Source organism: Scyliorhinus torazame, chromosome 26 (genome assembly GCF_047496885.1).
Source record: "Scyliorhinus torazame isolate Kashiwa2021f chromosome 26, sScyTor2.1, whole genome shotgun sequence".
NCBI classification, from domain to species: Eukaryota; Metazoa; Chordata; class Chondrichthyes; order Carcharhiniformes; family Scyliorhinidae; genus Scyliorhinus; species Scyliorhinus torazame.
In genome coordinates, this window is record NC_092732.1 from 39643116 (window position 1) to 39663013 (window position 19898).

The 19898-nt window shown below is 57.5% G+C and overlaps 1 protein-coding gene and 1 pseudogene across 1 annotated transcript in view; one reads left to right on the forward strand and one right to left on the reverse strand.

The window, feature by feature from the left end:
- LOC140402993 (regulation of nuclear pre-mRNA domain-containing protein 2-like) overlaps positions 1 to 19898 on the forward strand; it is a 227903-nt gene that overhangs the window by 5828 nt on the left and 202177 nt on the right.
- LOC140403037 (phosphomevalonate kinase-like) lies at positions 1828 to 15965 on the reverse strand (annotated as a pseudogene).

The window sequence follows — 19898 nt, forward strand, 5'->3', positions numbered from 1 at the left end:
CAGAGATAGGGAGGGGGTGCAGGGGCTGGAGGAGGTTACAGAGATAGGGAGGGGGTGCAGGGGCTGGAGGAGGTTACAGAGATAGGGAGGGGGGGTGTAGGGGCTGGAGGAGGTTACAGAGATAGGGAGGGGGGGTGTGGGGGTTGGAGGAGGTTACGGAGATAGGGAGGGGGTGTAGGGGCTGGAGGAGGTTACAGAGATAGGGAGGGGGGGTGTGGGGGGTTGGAGGAGGTTACGGAGATAGGGAGGAGGTGTAGAGGCTGCAGGAGGTTACAGAGATAGGGAGGGGGTGTAGGGGCTGGAGGAGGTTACAGAGATAGGGAGGGGGGTGTAGGGGCTGGAGGAGGTTACAGAGATAGGGAGGGTGTGTAGGGGACTGGAGGAGATTACAGAGATAGAGGGAGGGGGTGTAGGGGCTGGAGGAGGTTACAGAGATAGGGAGGGGGGTGTAGGGGGCTGGAGAAGGTTACAGAGATAGGGACGGGGTGTAGGGGCTGGAGGAGATTACAGAGATAGGGAGGGGGTGTCGGGGCTGGAGGAGGTTACAGAGATAGGGAGGGGGGTGTAGGGGTGGAGGAGGTTACAGAGATAGGGAGGGGGTGAAGGGGCTGGAGGAGGTTACAGAGATAGGGAGGGGGTGCAGGGGCTGGAGGAGGTTACAGAGATAGGGAGGGGGTGCAGGGGCTGGAGGAGGTTACAGAGATAGGGAGGGGGGTGTAGGGGCTGGAGGAGGTTACAGAGATAGGGAGGGGGGGTGTGGGGGTTGGAGGAGGTTACGGAGATAGGGAGGGGGTGTAGGGGCTGGAGGAGGTTACAGAGATAGGGAGGGGATGTAGGGGCTGGAGGAGGTTACAGAGATAGGGAGGGGGTGTAGGGACTGGAGGAGGTTACAGAGATAGGGAGGGGGTGTAGGGGCTGGAGGAGGTTACAGAGATAGGGAGCGGGGTGTAGGGGCTGGAGGAGGTTACAGAGATAGGGAGGGGGTGTAGGGACTGTGAGGAGGTTACAGAGATAGGGAGGGGGTGTAGGGGCTGGAGGAGGTTACAGAGATAGGGAGGGGGGGGGTGGGGGTTGGAGGAGGTTACAGAGATAGGGAGGGGGGGGTGGGGGTTGGAGGAGGTTACAGAGATAGGGAGGGGGGGGGTGGGGGTTGGAGGAGGTTACAGAGATCTGGGAGGGGGTGGCGGGGCTGGAGGAGGTTACAGAGATAGGGGAGGGGGGGTGTAGGGGCTGGAGGGAGGTTACAGAGATAGGGAGGGGGTGTTAGGGGGCTGGAGGAGGTTACAGAGATAGGGAGGGGGTGCAGGGGCTGGAGGAGGTTACAGAGATAGGGAGGGGGTGTAGGGGCTGGAGGAGGTACAGAGATAGGGAGGGGGTGTAGGGGCTGGAGGAGGTTACAGAGATAGGGAGGGGGGTGTAGGGGCTGGAGGAGGTTACAGAGATAGGGAGGGGGTGTAGGGGCTGGAGGAGGTTACAGAGTTAGGGGAGGGGGTGGTGTAGAGGGCTGGAGGAGGTTACAGAGATAGGGAGGGGGTGTCGGGACTGGAGGAGGTTACAGAGATAGGGAGGGGGTGTATGGGCTGGAGGAGGTTACAGAGATAGGGAGGGGGTGTAGGGGCTGGAGGAGGTTACAGAGATAGGGGAGGGGGTGTAGGGGCTGGAGGAGGTTACAGAGATAGGGAGATAGGCGGCTGTGATACGGCTGCAGTGCTATAGGGCAGCACCGTGGCGCGGTGGGGGGGGGGGGGGACTGGCTATCCTGGTGCGGCCGGGGTGGGGGGGGGGACTGGCTATCCTGGTGCGGCGGGGGGGGGGGGGGGGGGGGGCTCAAATTCGCACTGGTACCGCGGCCGGCATGCCTGAAGCATTGAGCTGTAGTCTGCGCTCCCGAAGGCTGGGGTGCGCACTCAGTATCAGTAACCCCCCAGGTCCCGGCCCAGCGAACCCCCGCCCACGGACTGTACCTGGCGTGAAGATCCAGCCCGCTGCCGGCGGGTCTCCTCGGAAGCGGACACGCGCACCGTCTGCACGGCCTCCGCAAAGTTCGCCTGGAACCATTCCACATCGGACTTCCTGCGGGCGTCACTGACCAGCTGCGGGGGGGGGGGAAGAAAGGGGGAGGCTGGTCAGGTCACAGGTCGTGCGGGGACCCGGCCTGGAGACCAGCGTCCGGCCGATCGCCAAAGGTTAAGCAAATCGCCGCGGATGCTGGAATCGCAAAGAGCAACGGGAAACGCTGGACAATTGGGGGAGAGAGAGAAGGGAGCGACGTTTCGAGTCTGAATGACTCTTTGGCAGAGCTTTGATGCCCAAAGAGCCAGGCCTGTTGGGAGCTGGGGGGTGGGGGGAGTGGGGGGGCACAGGGTGCCTCCAGACTTGTCAACAACGGACGCACACTCAGAATGGGGGGGGGGGGTGAGAGCGCTGCCGACAGACTTTGCTTCCATTCCAGTCCGTCCAGTCGTAGCCGGCACGTCCCCAACAAGGGGGTCACTTTCCAGCCTTTGGAGTCCCCCCAAGACTGAATGTTCGTCCACATACTGCAGCCCCCCCCCCCCCCGCCCCCACCCCCCCCCCCGAGGCTCCTTCATTAAACAGAGCCCAATTCGACATCCGCACTGACGCCTGTCCTGTCCTGTCCCAGACCCAACCCCGCGGCACGGCCAGCGTCGTCAAAATGATTACGCGCAATCACTCCGCGTTATCTCATTCAACGTCGGAGGGTCAGTGCTGAGGGAGTGCCGCACTGTCAGAGGGGTCAGTACTGAGGGAGTGCCGCACTGTCAGAGGGTCAGTACTGAGGGAGTGCCGCACTGTCAGAGGGTCAGTACTGATGGAGCGCCGCACTGTCAGAGGGTCAGTACTGAGGGAGTGCCGCACTGTCAGAGGGTCAGTCCTGAGGGAGTGCCGCACTGTGGGAGGGTCAGTACTGAGGGAGTCCCGCACTGTCAGAGGGTCAGTCCTGAGGGAGTGCCGCACTGTGGGAGGGTCAGTACTGAGGGAGTGCCGCACTGTGGGAGGGTCAGTACTGAGGGAGTCCCGCACTGTCAGAAGGTCGGTACTGAGGGAGCTCCGCACTGTGGGAGGGGTCAGTACTGAGGGAGCGCCGCACTGTCAGAGGGTCAGTACTGAGGGAGTGCCGCACTGTCAGAGGGGTCAGTACTGAGGGAGTGCCGCACTGTCAGAGGGTCAGTACTGAGGGAGTGCCGCACTGTCGAGGGGTCAGTACTGAGGGAGTGCCGCACTGTCGGAGGGTCAGTACTGAGGGAGTGCCGCACTGTCAGAGGGTCAGTACTGAGGGAGCGCCGCACTGTCGGAGGGTCAGATACTGAGGGAGTGCCGCACTGTCAGAGGGTCAGTACTGAGGGAGTGCCGCACTGTCAGAGGGTCAGTACTGAGGGAGTGCCGCACTGTCGGAGGGGTCAGTACTGAGGGGAGTGCCGCACTGTCGGAGGGTCAGTACTGAGGGAGTGCCGCACTGTCAGAGGGTCAGTACTGAGGGAGTGCCGCACTGTGGGAGGGTCAGTACTGAGGGAGTGCTGCACTGTGGGAGGATCAGTACCTGAGGGAGTGTCGCACTGTCAGAGGGTCAGTACTGAGGGAGTGCTGCACTGTCAGAGGGTCAGTACTGAGGGAGCACCGCACTGTCAGAGGGTCAGTACTGAGAGTGCCGCACTGTCAGAGGGTCAGTACTGAGGGAGTGCCGCACTGTCAGAGGGTCAGTACTGAGGGTGTGCCGCACTGCCAGAGGGTCAGTACTGAGGGAGTGACGCACTGTCAGAGGGTCAGTACTGAGGGAGGCACCGCACTGTCAGAGGGTCAGTACTGAGGGAGTGCCGCACTGTCAGAGGGTCAGTACTGTGGGAGCGCCGCACTGTGGGAGGGTCAGTACTGAGGGAGCGCTGCACTGTGGGAGGGTCAGTACTGAGGGAGCGCCGCACTGTCAGAGGGTCAGTACTGAGGGAGTGCCGCACTGTCAGAGGGTCAGTACTGAGGGAGTGCCGCACTGTCGGAGGGTCAGTACTGAGGGAGTGCCGCACTGTCAGAGGGTCAGTACTGAGGGAGTGCCGCACTGTGGGAGGGTCAGTACTGAGGGAGTGCTGCACTGTGGGAGGGTCAGTACTGAGGGAGTGTCGCACTGTCAGAGGGTCAGTACTGAGGGAGTGCCGCACTGTCAGAGGGTCAAGTACTGAGGGAGGGCTGCACTGTCAGAGGGTCAGTACTGAGGGAGCAGCCGCACTGTCAGAGGGTCAGTACTGAGAGAGTGCCGCACTGTCAGAGGGTCAGTACTGAGGGAGTGCCGCACTGTCAGAGGGTCAGTACTGAGGGTGTGTGCCGCACTGCCAGAGGGTCAGTACTGAGGGAGGTGACGCACTGTCAGAGGGTCAGTACTGAGGGAGCACCGCACTGTGGGAGGGTCAGTACTGAGGGAGTGCCGCACTGTGGGAAGGTCAGTACTGAGGGAGTGCCGCACTGTCAGAGGGTCAGTACTGAGGGAGTGCCGCACTGTCAGAGGGTCAGTACTGAGGGAGCGCCGCACTGTGGGAGGGTCAGTACTGAGGGAGCGCCGCACTGTGGGAGGGTCAGTACTGAGGGAGCGCCGCACTGTCAGAGGGTCAGTACTGAGGGAGCGCCGCACTGTGGGAGGGTCAGTACTGAGGGAGCGCCGCACTGTCAGAGGATCAGTACTGAGGGAGCGCCGCACTGTGGGAGGGTCAGTACTGAGGGAGCGCCGCATTGTCAGAGGGTCAGTACTGAGGGAGGGAGTGCCGCACTGTGGGAGGGTCAGTACTGAGGGAGCGCCGCACTGTCAGAGGGTCAGTACTGAGGGAGTGCCGCACTGCCAGAGGGTCAGTACTGAGGGAGTGACGCACTGTCAGAGGGTCAGTACTGAGGGAGCACCGCACTGTGGGAGGGTCAGTACTGAGGGAGTGCCGCACTGTCCAGAGGGTCAGTACTGAGGGAGTGCCCGCACTGTCAGAGGTGTCAGTACTGAGGGAGTGCCGCACTGTCAGAGGGGTCAGTACTGAGGGAGCGCCGCACTGTCAGAGGGTCAGTACTGAGGGAGCGCTGCACGGTCGGAGGGTCAGTACTGAGGAAGCGCCGGCACTGTCGGAGGGTCAGTACTGAGGGAGTGCCGCACTGTCAGAGGGTCAGTACTGAGGGAGTGCCGCACTGTCAGAGGGTCAGTACTGAGGGAGTGCCGCACTGTCAGAGGGTCAGTACTGAGGGAGTGCCGCACTGTGGGAGGGGTCAGTACTGAGGGAGCGCCGCACTGTCGGAGGGTCAGTACTGAGGGAGCGCTGCACTGTGGGAGGGTCAGTACTGAGGGAGTGCCGCACTGTCAGAGGGTCAGTGCTGAGGGAGCGCCGCACTGTCAGAGGGTCAGTACTGAGGGAGTGCCGCACTGTCAAGGGGTCAGTACTGAGGGAGTGCCGCACTGTCGGAGGGTCAGTACTGAGGGAGCGCCGCACTGTCAGAGGGTCAGTGCTGAGGGAGTGCCGCACTGTCAGAGGGTCAGTACTGAGGGAGCGCCGCACTGTTGGAGGGTCAGTACTGGGGGAGCGCCGCACTGTCAGAGGGTCAGTACTGAGGGAGCGCCGCACTGTCAGAGGGTCAGTACTGAGGGAGCTCCGCACTGTCAGAGGGTCAGTACTGAGGAGCGCCGCACTGTCAGAGGGTCAGTACTGAGGGAGCGCCCGGCACTGTCAGAGGGTCAGTACTGAGGGAGCGCCGCAGCGAGTTGCAGGACTCCCCCCCCCCCCCCCCCACCACCGTGGTGAAAACGTCTCTCCTCACACCCCCTGCCCCCTGACCTGAACCCCCCGGTGACCGGACCGGTGCCTTTGGACCCCACAAACCTCCGATCCCGGGACCGTGCCGAACTCTCCTTACCCAGACAGGCTGCGCCACGTCCTTTACGATCAGCCGGCAGAAGCACCCCCGGATCTCGGGCCCGTTGCTCTTCCCCCCCAGCCGATCATCGCTTCCCGGTACCGCTCCTTGTACGCCCCGGCCCCCAGCAGCTGCTCCAGGTCCAGCCCGTGCTCCTGCCGAAAGAAAACACCCCGGTTGTCAGCTCGCGTTGCTGGCTGCGGGTCAGCTCAAATCGGCCGTCGTTCGGTGTCTCCCCTCGCTCGCTCTCACTCACATCTCAGATAAGTACGGCGGCTTCAAGCCCCGATCTCTTTCGGACAGCGCTCAAGTGCCCCGATAGAACCTGGCCCCCACCAACCCTGCACCCCCCCCAACCAACCCACCGCCTCTCTCAACGGAGCTCTTTCCAGGGTCCAACCCGCCTCACATTTATCAGTTAATTCTTTATCTTTGTCGCCACGCAGCTCCACGCACATCGGCAGAGGAACGTCAACACTAACAGGGTCAGACGATATGCACATCCTGGTTACACATCGGCCAGAGCTCTGGATTGGGGGGGCCGGGGGGGGGGGGGGGGGGTCAGGATTGGGTTTTTTCCGCCCCGAAATTTAGAGCACCCAATTCATTTTTTCCAATGAAGGGGCAATTTAGTGTGGCCAATCCACCTCCCCGGCACATCTTTGGGTTTGTGGGGGGCGAATACCCACGCAGACACGGGGGAGAATGGTGCAAACTCCACTCGGACAGGGACCCGGGGCCGGGATCGAACACGGGACCCCGGCGCCGTGAGGCAGCGGTGCTAACCCACTGCGCCACCGTGCTGCCCACCCGAATCAGGATTGTTTAGCAGGAAGAACTATAATCTTATTTTAAAAAAGATGCGGGCAGCACGGTGCGGCGCAGTGGGTTAGCACTGCTGCCTCACGGCGCCGAGGTCCCGGGGGTCGATCCCGGCTCTGGGTCACTGTCCGTGTGGAGTTTGCACGTTCTCCCCCGTGTCTGCTTGGGTTTTGCCCCCACAACCCAAAGATGGACTACTCTCCAAAATCAGTTGCATTCTTGGACACACTCGTCTCCATCAAGGACGGTCACCTCAGCACTTTGCTTTACCGCAAACCTACGGATAACCTCATGATGCTCCACTTCTCCAGCTTCCACCCTAAACACATTAAAGAAGCCATCCCCTATGGACAAGCGCTCCGTATACACAGGATCTGCTCAGACGAGGAGGAGCATAACAGACATCTACAGACGTTGAAAGATGCCCTCGTACGAACGGGATATGGCACTCGACTCATCGATCGACAGTTCCAACGCGCCACAGCGAAAAACCGGACCAACCTCCTCAGAAGACAAACATGGGACACAACCGACAGAATACCCTTCGTCGTCCAGTACTTCCCGGAGCGGAGAAACTACGTCATCTTCTTCACAGCCTTCAACACGTCATTGATGACGATGAACATCTTGCCAAGGTCATCCCCACACCCCCACTACTTGCCTTCAAACAACCGCGCAACCTCAAACAAAACCATTGTTTGCAGCAAACTACCCAGTCTTCAGAACAGTGACCACGACACCATCCAACCCTGTCATGACATCTCTGCAAGACGTGCCAGATCATCGACATGGATACCACCATTACACGTGAGAACACCACCCACCAGGTACGCGTACGTACTCGTGCGACTTGACCAACGTTGTCTACCTCATACGCTGCAGGAAAGGATGTCCCGAAGCGTGGTACATTGGCGAGACCATGCAGACGCTGCGACAACGAATGAACGGACATCGCGCAACAATCACCAGGCAGGAATGTTTCCCTTCCAGTCGGGGACCACTTCAGCAGTCAAGGTCATTCAGCCTCTGATCTCCGGGTAAGCGTTCTCCAAGGCGGCTTCAGGACCCGCGACAACGCAGAATCGCCGAGCAGAAACTTATAGCCAAGTTCCGCACACAATGAGTGCGGCCTCAACCGGGACCTGGGATTCATGTCGCATTACATTCACCCCCCACCATCTGGCCTGCGAAATCCTACCAACTGTCCTGGCTTGATACAATTCACACCTCTTTAACCTGGGGTTACCCCATCTCTGGATCTGTAAAGATTTAATCACCTGCTAATGCTCGCATTCCAAGCATTGTTTGGCATCTTTGAATTGTCTATATATGTGTTTCTGGAACAGACCTCTTCATTCACCTGAGGAAGGAGCAGCGCTCCGAAAGCTAGGTGATTCGAAACAAACCTGTTGGACTTTAACCCTGGTGTTGTAAGACTTCGTACTGTGCTCACCCCAGTCCAACGCCGGCATCTCCACATCATGGCACCCAAAGATGTGCAGGGGAGGTGGATTGGCCGCGCTAAATTGCCCCTTAATTGGAAAAAATGAATTGGGTACTCCAAATTTATTTTTTTAAAAGGCGCGTCTGGAATTTCAACCGCGATAACGCCGGGATCAACATTCACGGAGAGGAGACCCGAGTTTGGAGCTGAGAGATGCTTAACAAACCCTCCAGAGCAGGCCAGGCCAGTTCTCTCTTATTGGGTCGCATTCTGAATCGGGGAGGCTGGTCCAGGAATTGAACGTGCTGCTGGCCTGCCTTGGTCTGCTTTATAAGCCGCCGATTTAGCCCAGTGTGCTAAACCAGCCCCATTCACGAACATCATGAATCAAAAATCTCTTTGTTAGGACTCCCACACGGAAATCCCAACAATTTGCAATTTGTAAACTTGTGAGGGCTACCTACAGGAGTGATGGCGTTAAAACAAACTTTAATTTAAACACAGAATCAATCACATTAGCAACACGATAACAGCTTTACCGTTAGCAGTTAAAAGGGTTCTTAAATAAATGTGGGAATAAAATTTTAACTCCCGATCTACACCTGCCAATGTGTGTTCCATCTAAACAACGCAATGCAGTTCAAATGCCACTTATCAATAAAGTTAGCAATCAAGATTATTTGCTGTTCTGACGTTGGAGAGAGAGACAGCGAGACCATTTCAGGAACAACCTGAAAATCCTTCTGCCTTGTCAGACACTCCTGTTCAACTTAAAATCTTATAGCAAGATACCAATTACAGACAGACCTGGCTCCTCCGCGAACAGGTGCCGGAATGTGGCGACGAGGGGGCTTTTCACGGTAACTTCATTTGAAGCCTACTTGTGACAATAAGCAATTTTCAACAGACCTGGCTCCTCCGCGAACAGGCGCCGGAATGTGGCGACGAGGGGCTTTTCACGGTAACGTCATTTGAAGCCTACTTGTGACAATAAGCGATTTTCATTTCATTTCCTCCAATTACGTCATCTGTATCCCAAGCAGAAGGCATTCTTCCAGTCTCCTCTCGCTAACGACCTGCTTAGCGCTAAACACCACCCCTCGTAAAAGATCTACGTCCCAGGGAACCACCTAAGCATAAACAATGTAGGGGAGTACGGTGGCGCAGTGGGTTAGCCCTGCTGCCTCACGGCGCCGAGGTCACAGGTTCGATCTCGGCTCTGGGTCTCTGTCCGTATGGAGTTTGCACATTCTCCCCGTGTTTGCGTGGGTTTCGCCCCACAACCCAAAGATGTGCAGGTTAGGTGGATTGGCCACGCCAAATTGCCCCTTAATTGGAAAGAAATGAATTGGGTACAAAGAACAAAAGAACAGAGAAAGGTGCAGCACAGGAACAGGCCCTTCGGCCCTCCAAGCCTGAGCCGACCATGCTGATCGTCTAAACTAAAATCTTCTACACTTCCGGGGGTCCGTATCCCTCTATTCCCATCCTATTCATGTATTTGTCAACACGCCCCTTAAATGTCACTATCGTAAAAAAAATTTTAAAACATAAACAATGTTCCAGTAGCCATCTCTATGTAAACAATGGTTAAAAGTTAATGATTACCTCACCATTACGACCCCTTAATCACAGCTTTGGCAGAAGAAGTATGTATTTGAACCCGGGGTGTTCGGTAGCATTAATACAACAAAGTATAAAATATGTAACGATCTCCTACATTGATTGAGTTTTCTTCAAAGATTTGTGATCCAAGAATTCTTAAACTCAGAAGGTATTCCCCTCGTTCCTTCCATTTCCTGGTAACTCATCTCCGCACTCTCTCTATAAGCTGTAGATCTCTCTGAAGGTTTGGACTCCAAACTATGGGGCGAGTACCCCAAATGTGGGCGCACCCGCTGCCTACTGAGTTTAAGATAAACACCAACATTCCAAACTGACTCAAAATGAGGATGCATTCGCCTCTCGTAACAACCTCCTGTTCCCGAGCCACGTGGTTCGTGAACTTCGCGTTACGGTCACGCCCAAAAGCCTTCTCCGCGGCGAACGCCAGCCGGCAGTGACACTGTTGAATCCGGGGCGATTGCGGCCAAGGTGGGGGACGGAACACTTTGCCACGTCAAAGGTAAGTTGTCTCTCCTCGGACCACTGAGCCGCGGTGAGGGGGGGGGGGGGTTCGCTCTGGAGAAGCGCGTTCGGGGGGGGGGGGGGGCCTGGGTGTTTGTTCGTAACGCCACCCGCATGTTTCAAAACTGTACCCTGCCGAAGTCCATTGACGTCATTAATGAAAATCGCTTATTGTCACAAGTAGGCTTCAAATGAAGTTACTGTGAAAAGCCCCTAGTCGCCACATTCCGGCGCCTGTTCGGGAGGCTGGCATGTCACTGAAAGGGGCAACACAGGTGGAGAGTTGTCAAGAAGGCCGACGGCATGCTTGCCTTCATTGGCCGGGGCATTGAGTATAAGAATGGCAAGTCATGTTGCAGCTGTATAGAACCTTAGCTAGGCCACACTTGGAGTATAGTGTTCAATTCTGGTCGCCACACTACCAGAAGGATGTGGAGGGCTTTAGAGAGGGTGCAGACGAGATTTACCAGAATTGTGCCTGGTATGGAGGGCATTAGCTATGAGGAGCGGTTGAATAAACTCGGGTTGTTCTCACTGGAACGACGGAGGTTGAGGGGCGACCCGATAGAGGTCTACAAAATTATGAGGGGTATAGACAGAGTGGATAGTCAGAGGCTTTTCCCCAGGGTAGAGGGGTCAATTACTAGGGGGCATAGGTTTAAGGTGCGAGGGGCAAGGTTTAGAGTAGATGTCGGAGGCAAGTTTTTTACACACAGGGAAGTGGGTGCCTGGAACTCGCTACGGAGGAGGTGGTGGAAGCAGGGACGATAGGGACATTTAAGGGGCATCTTGACAAATACATGAATAGGATGGGAATAGAGGGATACGGACCCCGGAAGTGTAGAAGATTGTAGTTTAGTCGGGCAGCATGGTCGGCACGGGCTTGGAGGGCCGAAGGGCCTGTTCCTGTGCTGTACTTTTCTTCTACGACACAATACGGGCAAGCCAGACCATCCCGTTCCCCAGCCTCCTTCCTGCTCCCCTTCATTTTTTCCAAAAGTAGTTCAACAGGTAGCGGTTTCCGGTTCTTTGGCTGCTCCCCCCTCTTCCAAACAAGCTTCAAAGAGCATTCTTTTTTTTTTTTTACATACCCCCTCTTCTCAAGAGCACAATAAGGTAATCTTGTCGAGTCCGGGAAGGGAGAGAAAGTTCTGGATAGCCTTGGTCGAAGAGCGTGAGGAGCGAAGGCTGTGGTCACCCTTCGGTCAACTGAACACGGCGGGGCTGTAGATCCCCAAATTTCGTTCTCTGTCAGTCTGGCCTCAATAAAAGTTGAGGATGGATTCGCACGTAAAAAGAAGTTATTTATTTAGCTTGCAAGCTTAAATCATCTTACAGAAACGTAAGAGACATCCAGCCTCTTACAACCCCAGAAAACGACTGAACTAAAAGACAAAGGGATCTCTGCAAAATCAATTCAAATGGTATCAAGTTTCACATACTCGACGGACATAGGTCAGCCTATATCCCTCCTGACCTGTTTAATCTATTCTGATTGGCTCACTTCCAATCCCTTTCTCTGGCCCCTATCAATGCAGCATCACTCTCATAGACACACCTCTTCCTGCTTTTTCCATGCGGTCTCAAACCCCTTTGTCCCTAACTGCCAGAATCAAAGTGGCTTATTTCTACATTACATTAACTAGTATCTCTAAAGTAACTATTTTATATCACATTCGTCAGGGCGAGGACGAGGGACGATCTAAATCTTCGGCGGTGCAGACGGACGGATAAGAACCGCCGGAGGCAATGGAGCTCGTCGATAGGGGGGGGCCGGGGGGGGTGGTAAGCCAACTCGGCCGACCGCCATTGCACCCCTGCTTCTCGAGCTTGCTCAGTGCAGAGGAGATTCACTCGGTTAATCCCAGAGCTGAGGGGGGGTTGGCTTACGAGGAGAGGTTGAGTAGACTGGGACTGTACTCGTTGGAATTTAAAAGGATGCGGGGGGGGATCTTATAGAAACATATAAAATTATGAAGGGAATAGATGCGGTGTCATGTGAGACTACCTTTAAGAAATGGATGTTTAAGCAATGTGCCTTTAAGGAATGGAGTTGATCATATTACTGGTGTGTTACTGTTTTGAAGGTTTGAAGCCTTTTGGATGTGTGAAGGAACATTTTGAGGGATTATTTAGTGTTGCAATATTTTCGGGGTTATCTTTGAAGTAAGGGGTGTTAAGGGATCCAATGTTTATTCAACAGGTTAAGGTGACTTCATGGAATAAACATTGTTTTGTGTAAAAAACCACGTGTCCATAACTGTAATCCCATGTTTATTTCATGAACTCAAATTAACCTTTTCAATAAACATTGGATCTCTTAACACCCCTTACTTCAAAGGTAACCCCAAAAATAATACAACACTACCCAATCCTTCAAACTGTCCCTTTAAACATCCACAAGACTTCACCTTCACAAAAACAGTAACACAGCAGGTCACTGTTAATATATATTTTCTGTTGGATGGAAGAGATATATCAGCTTGGTTGACTTCAGCTCCAGCACCTTGCTTTTCTTCCTGCAGCTCTCAGCTGAACACACAGACACTCCCAGCTGCTCTCTCAAACTAAAACCAAAAGCAGAAGTGAGCTCAGCTCAGCTCCCCCCACCCTCTGACATCACTTCAGTAATATGATCAGTTTCATTTGTTAAAGGTACATTGCTTCAACATCCAATTCTTAAAGGCACCCTCGCATGACGCAACATTTACCAATAATTGCAAACTTGGAGGTGCGGCCAACAGCAATCAATGCAACGGGACCGATTGACGGGGATGATGGTAGAGAAGTTGTCAAAAGGAGCTGGCACAGACCCAATGGGCCAAATGGTATTCTGCGGGTCGGAGATGGAGGAAAATTCAGAGGGACAAAGGGCAGGATCAATGGATAGGGAGGCTGCGATTGACTATTTTGTATGGGACATGGTCGCCGCCGGCCCCACCCCAGCATTTATCCCCATCGCTAATTGCCACTCGAGAAGGTGGTGGGTGAGCCTACCATCTTGAACCCGCTGTGTGGTGTAGGTACACCCACCGTGCTGTTAGAGAGGGAGCTCCGGGATCCTGACCCGGCCACAGTGAAGGAACGGCCGATATATTTCCGAGTCGGGATGGCGAGCGGCTCGGAGGGGGGAACTTGCAGGTGGGGGGGGGTGTCCCCCGTGTGTCTGCTGCTGCCCCCCCCCCCGACCTTCTAGACGGTAGAGGTGGCGGGTTTGGAAGGTGCTGTCGAAGGCGAGTGGCCGCGGTGCGTCTTGTAGACGGTGCACACGGCTGCCGCTGTGCGTCGGGGGGTGGGGTGGAGGGAGTGAATGTCGGTGGTTAGCGGGTCGATCGAGCGGGGCTGCTTTGTCCTGGATGGTGTCGAGATTCTCGAGTGTTGTTGGGAGCCGCGCTCATCCAGGCAAGTGGAGAGTCTCCCATCGCCCTCCTGACTCGTGTCCTTGTCGATGGTGGACAGGCTTCGGGGGAGCCAGGTCTCCGATGGCTTTGACGCAGGGTGAAGCTGAATTGAAGCGAGAGAGGACACGGAATGGGAAGGGGAGAGCAGGGGATGAGAAGACGGTGAGGCAGCTGCAACAGTGCGAGAAATAAATTCAGGCAGGGTAAATGAAGCGGTGTCCGCTATGAGCTGGATCCCACTTGGGCATACCTTGGCATACTGCTCCTTAATGGGTGCCGACAATCTCAGGATGCTGCAGTTTTCAACTCCCAACCTCCAAAAAAAACACACAGAGGAAAAGTAAATTTCTTTTTAAAGGGTCAGTGGAGTGGGGGGGGGGGGGGGGGCGGGGGGATTCAGATAGGGTCGCCAAGCCTCCTGCATTATTCTAGAGGTTGCAGGATTCCAATCTGCAGGACACTGCTCGTCCTGCGACCCTGGAGAAAAATCACAAGGACGGATGCATCGGACAACAGGCAACCCTATCCGGAGGATTGAGGGAGGGAAAAGGGGACTGGCGAAAAGTTGGGAATCAGTCCATGGGGGTTCCCCGCTCCCTGGTCACCCGCAGTGACGCCCAAGGACAAAGGAAGGGGTGGGCAGGGGAAGTAGGCACTGGGTCTGTGGGGGGGGGATAGGGCTGCGCATAGGGAAGGGGGTGAGTGGAGGTGGGTGAGGGGAGGTAGGCGAAGGGGCGGGGGAGGTAGACAAGCTGGGTGGGAGGAGGTAGGCGAAGGGGTGGGGGGGAGGTAGGCGAGGGGGAGGGGGGAGGTAGGCGAGGGGGAGGGGGGAGGTAGGCGAAGGGGGGAGGTAGACGAGGGGGTGAGGGAAGATAGGCGAGGCGTTGGGGGAGGTAGGCGAGGGAGTGTAAGAAGATAGGCGAGGTGGTGGGGGGAGGTCGGCGAGGGGGAGGGGGGAGGTAGGAAAGGGGGAGGCAGGCGAGGGGGAGGGGGAGGGGGAGGTAGGCGAGGGGGAGGGGGGAGGTAGGCGAGGGGGGAGGTAGGCGAGGGGGAGGGGGGAGGTAGGCGAGGGGGAGGGGGGAGGTGGGGAGGGGGAGGTAGTTGAGGTGGAGGGGGGAGGTAGTCGAGGGGGAGGGGGGAGGTAGGCGAGGGGGTGAGGGAAGATAGGCGAGGTGTTGAGGGGAGGTAGGCGAGGGCATGAGGGGAGGTAGGCGAGGGGGTGAGGGGAGGTAGCTGAGGAGGTGGGGGGGAAGAGGTAGGTGCGAGGGGGTGGGGGTTGGAGGGAGGCGAGGGGGTGGGGGGGTGGAGGTCGGCAAGTGGGGGAGGGGAGGCCGGCGAGGGGGTCGGGGAGGGAGTTGGTGCGAGGGGGTGGGGGCTGGAGGGAGGCGAGGGGGAGGGGGGAGGTAGTTCGGGGGTGGCGTGAGACGGGACGCAAGGGGGGCGGGGGGAGGGAGTGGAGGGGGCGGAGGGAGGCGGGCGAGGGGGCGGCGGCAGTGGGGGGAGGCGGGCGAGGGGGGGGCGGAGGGAGGAGGCGGGGGCGGAGGGCGGGGGGCGCAAGGCGGGGGCGGGGGGAGGTGGGTGAGGGGGGGGGCGGTGGGAGGAGGTGGGCGGAGGGCGGGGGGTGAGGGGGGAGGAGGCGGGCGAGGGGGGGGCGGAGGGAGGAGGCGGGGGCGGAGGGCGGGGGGCGCAAGGCGGGGGGAGGTGGGTGAGGGGGGGGCGGTGGGAGGAGGTGGGCGGAGGGCGGGGGGCGCAAGGCGGGGGCGGGGGGGAGGGCGGTGATTTTAGGGCGATGCCCCCTGCAGTCGAACAGCCAGCCCATCTGGGGTCGGCGTCGGGCAGCGGAGCCGGGGTGGGGGAGTGGGGTACACGGGGGGGGGGGGGGTCCTGGGCTGGGGGGGGGGGGGGGGGGGTCAGTGGGTGATCCTGGTGCCCCCCACCCCCCCTGAGATGGGGGTCATTACAACAACAACCCGGGTGGGAGGGAGGGAGGGGGCGGGGCTGCCTGACCGGGGGCGGGGCCGGGAGGGTCGGGGGCGGGGGCGGGGCCGGGGAGGACTTGCGGCCGCTCGGCCCCTCGCTCGCCGACCTGCCCTGAATGGAGCCGCCGATGAAATCCTTCCCCGACTTCCGCTTCCCGCTCAGCAGCAGCAGCGCCACCGGCGCCATCTTGTCCCGGGCCATACCAACTCCACCCCTGGGGGGTGTCCGGCAACGCCCGCACCGGGAGCGCGGCAGTGGGGGGGGGGGTGAAAGCCCCTCTGCACCCGGGGAGTCTCTCCAAACTCCTAACCGGGCTCCAGCCCCCCGCCTCCCGCCGCCAGGCCTCGCTGGATAGCCGCCCTTGCGAATTGGGGAATCCCGTCCCCCCCCTCCTCCTCCAAACCCGCAGTGGTACCGTCCAGCCCGCCCTGTGCGTCCGCACAAAGGCTCCGGGCGGCCGCCCTTCATGACCATCCCCGCAGATTGGTTCCGTTCGAAGGGAGGAGCTTGGTTTTAATAATAATAATCTTTATTAATTATAATCTGTATTCTGTTGCAGCACGGTGAGGCCGTGGGTTAGCGCTGATGCCTCACGGCGCCGAGGTCCCAGGTTCTCTCCCCGTGTCTGCGTGGGTTTCATACATAAATACATAGAACATACAGTGTAGAAGGAGGCCATTCGGCCCATTGAGCCTGCTCCGACCCAATTAAGCCCTCACTTCCACCCGAACCCCTTAACCCAATAACCCCTCCTAACCTTTTTGGACACTAAGGGCAATTTTGGACACTAAGGGACAATTTATCACGGCCAATCCACCTAACCTGCACATCTTTGGACTGTGGGAGGAAACCGGAGCACCCGGAGGAAACCCACGCAGACACGGGGAGGACGTGCAAACTCCGCACAGACAGTGACCCAGCCCGGAATCTCAAACTCCCCTGCTGAGCCCCTTAACTCATAGTTTATCTTCTCTAATCGCAGGAAGTTGTCCAGGTCACCCAACCAAGCTGCTACCCCCGGTGGCGATGCCGACCGCCACTCCAGCAGGATCTGCCGCCGTGCGATCAGAGAGGCGAAGGCCACGACATCGGCCTTCCTCCTCTCCATGGGCTCCGGCTTCTCTGAAACCCCAAATATCGCCACCAAAGGGTCCGGGTCCACTCCCTCCTCCACTATCTTGGCTAAGACCGCGAACGCTCCCGCCCAGAATCTTCCCAATTTTTCACAACTGGGGTGGGATGTAGACCGCTGTGATAATGGCTGAAGTGAACTCACGTGGAAGATAGTATGGGCGGCACTTCACGGTCAGGTATTCCAGGTCCGGGGAGGAGTAGGTCGCCAGAGTCGCCACATCCAAGCAGCAGGAGGAGTTGATGAGGAGGCAAACCCCTCCACCCTTCGCTTTGCCTGATGACGCGGTGCAGTCCGCCCGGTGAATTGAGAAGCCTTCAGGTTGTATGGCACAGTCCGGTGAGGCGGGGGTGAGCCATGTCTCTGTGAAACAGAGCACACAGCAGTCTCTTACTTCCCTCTGAGAGGTAAGTCTGGCGTTAAGTTCGTCCACCTTGTTTTTGCCAGGAGTGTGCTGGGGAGAGGAGTCTTGAAACCGCGTTACTTCAGTCTCACCTGCAGACCGCCCCGTTTCCCTCGCTTCCTCGGTCGGCGGCTGCGGCTGGATGGTCCCGGGCTCCGATGGGAGAAGCTGGAAGGTAGGTGGTTGCGCCTGGCAGGGACCAGGGCGCTGGTTGTGGTTTTAGGGTTGCCGGGGGGCATGTTTGCGATTCAGTCGGGCCCCGGCGTTCTGCGAGTACGGGAATACCTTGCGGCGCATTCGGGTCCTCGCGTGGGGTCTCCGCCGTTTTGGGGGTCCTGGGTCGCGGGCAGGGGCTTCCTGAGGCAGGTTGGGGGTGGGTCCATGTGTTCTGCTCCCCCCTTGGTCGCTCCTGGTGTCGGGCCTTGGAGTAGGCCCCGCTCGGGCCTGCAAGTGGCTTCTTCTTTCCTCCATCCTCAGGTAAGTTGGGTCGCTGGGCGGGGCCTCTGAGTCGGGAACCGGGGCGGCTCCTCCCCCGGATCGGGTCGTTGGTCGGGCCTCCCCGGGTCGGGTCGCTGGGCGGGACCTCTCCGGGTCGGGCCGGGTTTCATGGTCGGGGCCCGGGTCAGGTGGTCCGGCCACTGGGTTGGGCAGTCCAGGGGCTGGAGTCGGTACCTAGGCCGGGTCAGACACTCCGAGGTCCGGGTCCGGTCCAAATCGAGGTCGGGGCCGTACGTCCGGTTTGGGCCTCATCAGCTTCCACCTCGAATCGAACCCCTCCTCCGAACCCCCAAACTAAATTTTCTCCAGATGCGGCAATTCCGACAGACCTCCTACCCCACGCCGTCCTCCTCGCTGGCTCCGAAGCCTGCCTCCCTGGCAAAATCCTCTTCCAGGCTGGCAGGGAGGCAAAGGCCAACACGTCCGTCACTCTCCTCCTGCACTCCCAGCTCATCCGATACCCCAAATGTGTCCGTTCACCCCCCCCCTCCCCGCCCACCGCCGATGGGGGCAGCGCCGCCACCCCCCCCCCCCCCCCCCGCCCCTAGAATCTCCAACATCGTCTCCGAAAACGACTCGCAGAATCTCCCCGATTTCGGACAGGAGGAGAACACGAGTGCGTGGTTTGCCCCCCCCCCCCTCAAACACCTCTCGCGTTAGCTCTCATAGCGAGCGACAGGGTAGCACAGTGGTTAGCACGGCTGCCTCACAGCTCCAGGGTCCCAGGTTCGATTCCCGGCTTGGGTCACTGTCTGTGCGGAGTCTGCACGTCCTCCCCGTGTCTGCGTGGGTTTCCTCCGGGTGCACCGGTTTCCTCCCACAAGTCCCAAAAGACGTGCTGTTGGGTGAATTGGACATTTTGTATTCTCCCTCTGTGTACCCGAACAGGCGCCGGAATGTGGCGACTAGGGGCTTTTCACAGTAACCTCATTGCCATGTTAATGTAAGCCTACTTGTGACAATAAGTCTACAAAGGTCTTTGGTCTACAAAATTATGAGAGGTATGGACAGGGTGGATAGCAACAAGCTTTTTCCAAGAGTGGGGGTGTCAATTACAAGGGGTCCCGATTTCAAAGTGAGAGGGGGAAAGTTTGAGGGAGATGTGCGTGGAAAGTTTTTTACGCAGAGGGTAGTGGGTGCCTGGAACGCTTTGCCAGTGGAGGTGGTAGAGGCGGGCACGATAGCGTCATTTAAGACGCATCTAAACAGATATATGAACGGGCGGGAACAGAGGGAAGTAGATCCTTGGAAAATAGGCGACAGGTTTAGATAAAGGATCTGGATCGGCGCAGGCTGGGAGGGCCGAAGGGCCTGTTCCTGTGCTGTAATTTTCTTTGTTCTTTGTTATAAAGATTTTTATTATTTATCTTGTGTAATGTGGAGTTGAGGTTGAAATCAGATCATAGATGTCATGGAGTCAGAGATGTTGACAGCACGGAAACAGGCCCTTCGGCCCAGCGTCTCCATGCCGCCCAGTTTCTATCACTAAGCTAGTCCCACTTGCCCGCAACACCCTCTACACCCACCCTGCCCACGTAACTGCTTTTTAAAGGACAAAATCGCACCCGCCTCTACCACTGCCTCTGGCAGCTCGTTCCAGACGCCCACCACCCTCTGTGTGAAGACATTTCCCCTCTGGTCTCTTTTGTATCTCTCCCCGCTCACCTTAAACCTGTGGCCTCTAGTTCTAGACTCCTCTACCTTTGGGAAAAGCTGCTGACTATCTACCTTATCGATGCCCCTCATTATTTTATTGACCTCTATAAGATCACCCCTAAGCCTCCTACGCTCCAGGGAAAAAGGTCCCAGCCTATCCAGCCTCTCCTTATAACTCAGTCCATCAAGTCCCGGTAGCATCCTCGTTAATCTCTTCCGCACTCTTTCTAGTTTAACAATATCCTTCCTATAATAGGGTGACCGGAACTGAACACAGTATTCCATGTGTGGTCTTACCAATGTCTTGTACAACTTCAACAAGACGTCCCAACTCCTGTATTCAATGAAACCTCGCATGCTGAATACCTTCTTCACCGCCCTGTCCACCTGCGACTCCACCTTCAAGGAGCTGTGAACCTGTACCCCTAGATCTCTTTGTTCTATAACTCTCCCCAACTCCCTACCATTAACTGAGCAGGTCCTGCCCTGATTTGATCGATCAAAATGCATCACCTCACATTTATCCAAATTATGTTTTTT